The sequence below is a fragment of the Chaetura pelagica genome, unplaced genomic scaffold (assembly GCF_000747805.2).
Source record: "Chaetura pelagica isolate M959 unplaced genomic scaffold, ChaPel_1.0 scaffold47, whole genome shotgun sequence".
Lineage (NCBI taxonomy): Eukaryota > Metazoa > Chordata > Aves > Apodiformes > Apodidae > Chaetura > Chaetura pelagica.
This window is the reverse complement of record NW_009954140.1, coordinates 2,516,963-2,520,482: the sequence shown is the minus strand read 5'-3', so window position 1 is coordinate 2,520,482 and position 3,520 is coordinate 2,516,963.

The window sequence follows — 3,520 nt, the reverse complement described above, 5'->3', positions numbered from 1 at the left end:
CTGAATTTGTAGCTGTATAGACAGCAGTATATATGTAGATAGAGCTCTGTAAACACCCACTCTGCATGACAAAGCTGTATAATGCACAGCATTGATTGCAAAAGACCTTTGAAACAATAAGTAATTAAAATGTGGGGGTGTGTGTGTGTTAGAGCAACTATCCTGTATGCCTTATATATAACATATGTAGTAAAACCAGACCTTTATAGCAATAAAATGTCTGTGTGTGAGAAAAGAGATAAAGCCATATTATTAATTATGTGCTGCTAAACATGTGCTCTGACAATATAATAATTTGAGTGACAGCTGTATACAGGTATAGAGATACACAGCTCTATAGACAGTCACTGTGTGGGGCACCACAAAGAGACTGTCAGAGAGGGAGCATCTATACTTAAGTCCATATTTCAAAACTAATATACTTTGTGCCTCATATATGCTAAAAAAAACCCAGAGCTTTATATTTTTTTAAAAACCCTACCTAATATAAATTTTAAAATATAAAGCTGGCTTTTAAAAAGCAATTCTGCTAAATATGTAGATAAAAATACAAGTGTAAGTATTTTTTCCTCTATATGCTCATTTTAAATATAAGTATATAAAATATAGCAATGTATAAATTAACATATGTAAATATTGAGTGTGTGCACGAAGCAGGGCAGCGTGTGTGTGTGTGGAGACTGAGCAAGTGCACGTGTCTGTTTATAAAACCTAAGACTTTTGTGCCCAATACTCACTGTTAGGCCTTAAATTTGAGCTGTGTGTGTTTGTACATTGTGCTATTGACCCACATGGCTGGCTAGTGTGCACTCGTGTGCATTGTTATGTACTTTGTGTGCTTTAGAACATAGCTTGAAACCAGTTCTTTCTAGCCATTAAATCTATTTCATATATAAAACTATTAAAATTCTGCTAAACATGCGGTATGAAAAGATAATTATTAAATTTAGAGATACAGAGAGATAAAGAACATATGTATGGTTGTGAGAATGTGTGTGTTATAATACAGTGTGTGCATAATATGCAACATAGTTATTAAAACAGACCTTTATACCATCAAATGCCCTTTTCAGGCATTGAGAGCCCCACATGTGCACATATTTTAATGACTAACTTGTATGAAGTGTTAGCAGGGTTATTTATATTGTTTTTCTTTCTCTGGATGTATTGCATATAAACTTTGTATCTGAAAGCAGGGAGTAGGTGTTATGTCTTCTATACAAAATATTAAGTCTCATGGTGGTAAGTTGTTAATTTTGTAAACTTTTTTGTAAACTTTGTAAACTTTTTTGTAAACCTTTTTTTACCAAACTCTGTAATATGCAACATTTCGATGGCTGTGTCGCTGTCTGGGCAGCAACGATCAAATGTTGTGATAAATGTACATAAGGTATAAATATATGTAAATGATGTGATATAGCTTACCCTATAACCTTAATACTCATCTTGAATTAATATAATTGTCTGTAATTTTTTATTAAAATGTAAACCAGTTCTAAACATCCTACTCTTAGAAAGGTCTTTCCCAACCTAAGCACCTCTCCTGTGGTCACACCGAGGTGATGCTGGCAGCGCCCTCACTGGGGCCTGGCAGTAACCGGGGCAGGTTTGGGGAGGACACTTGTCCCCCTCCCCAGTTGGTCAGTTCCCCCCTCCCCAGTGGGACTGGAGCCTCCAGGCACCCCCAGACTGCTGCTACTGTGGGAGTAGAAAATGAACCATATAAACCTCCCAGAAGCCCTGAGCTCAGTCCCTGATACACTGAAGCAAAGACACAGGTGAGAGAAGAAAAATTTAAAAGTTTATTAAACATTAAGAATAACAGACAAAAAAAAAAAAAAAAAAGAAAAAAAAAAGAAAAATAAAAATATTTGGGCTGAAGAGCAGACAGGATGCAATCCATTTCATGTCAAACAGTTAATTTGATCTTATTTGTTAAACTTGCATTTAAACAGATGCTGTCTCGTGGTGTTGCCAGGAATACAATGGTTGATCACTTGTTAAGTTTTAATACATTTTTTTTTCACATTAAAAAAAAAAAGTCAACAAAATAAATTGCACATCTCTATTGTAAATTACATGCAAAAATAGTTTTAAAGCAGCAATTGGGGTTATTACAAATCCACAGAGGCAAGATATTCAAATGCTAGGGGGTCCTCGGGCACAACTGACCTCATCTCACTTGCACTTGCAGGTTTGAGCTGCTCCCTGTGGGCACAGCGGAAACCAGGCACCTCCCTCCGGAGCCTCCCTTTGCCTTTGAATGTCTGGCTTTTGTGGATTCAAGTCAGAACTTTATTTCCATGGTGCTAAGCTTAGTGGCTTTAGCACCACTCAAAAAAATAAGAAGAAAAATAGTCATTCCCCGCCCCCCTTCCCTCCCCTGCTCTGGGCTTTCTCACGGAGAGCCCCAAGGTGCTTTTACTCACAAATACATCTCAAATTCCATGTTTTCAGAGGGCATTCTTTTTTAAAAAGAAAAAAAATCACTTCTAAGTTTCAGCAAAAACAAAAAACAAGCATTTAATCAATGCTTATGGTTTAATAAAGGTCAGTGGATTAGTTAGACACATTATTAATTATTCTGCAAATATATATATTTCTATTTTTATAAAATTACAATTTCATTTACCTACAAACTCTTTCATGAGCAACAAAGCCCCCAGAGGTGCAATGAACCCAGCTAAGCTGTCCTTGGTAACTTAAAATGAGATAAACTTTCATTTATTTCTTATTGTTATCTTGGGAGGACAACCCAGTTAGAGAACCTGGGTTTTATTTTGAGTTTCAGTCCACAGATTTTGCTTTTTTGCCTTTTTTTAAAAATTTTTTAAAATTATTTTAGGGGTGAGCTTTTCCCTGGGGCAGGGTACCTCCCTTGGTGAATGCTCAAGCCCCAGAGGCTCCTCTGAGAGCCCCCAACCTGAAGATGCTGGCTCTGCACTCACCCTCCTGCCCAGCAGGGTGGGGTGAGGAGGCATCTGAGCAGCTTTGGGGCTGCTGGTGGACAAGGTAGCTGCTGGGAACCTGTGCTCCTCTGTGGCCACGACTTAATAAATCTGTGCTATCCAGCCTACAAAAACTACCACCTCCCACTCCTTCCTTGTCCAAAAGAAAAAGAATTAGCTGTATTTATTTTTGTTTCCAAGCTGCCTTTTACATGTTAAAGAAAGTGCTGTGGTCACACTGAACCCACCAATGACCCTGGCTCCGTGTGCACCAGCTGCTCTCAGACACACCCTTCCTGCTGTTCAAGTGTCACCCCAAGAAGAATCCAGGTGAGGGCAATGACAAGTTGGTGCCAGTTGCCGTGTTGCTGCCTGGGCAGGAGGGGCTGATCCCAGCTGCTGCCTAAGGAAAAACATCACCTTGCTTCATCGTGGCTAAGGCAGCTCGGCCAACTTGTGCCAAGCCCTGCCAGTCTCATCTCTCCCCACGCATCCAGCAGCTTATACTGACCTTTAAAAAATAACTTACTATGCTTTAAACTTTGCTGCAGCACATGGAAATCCAACCTGCT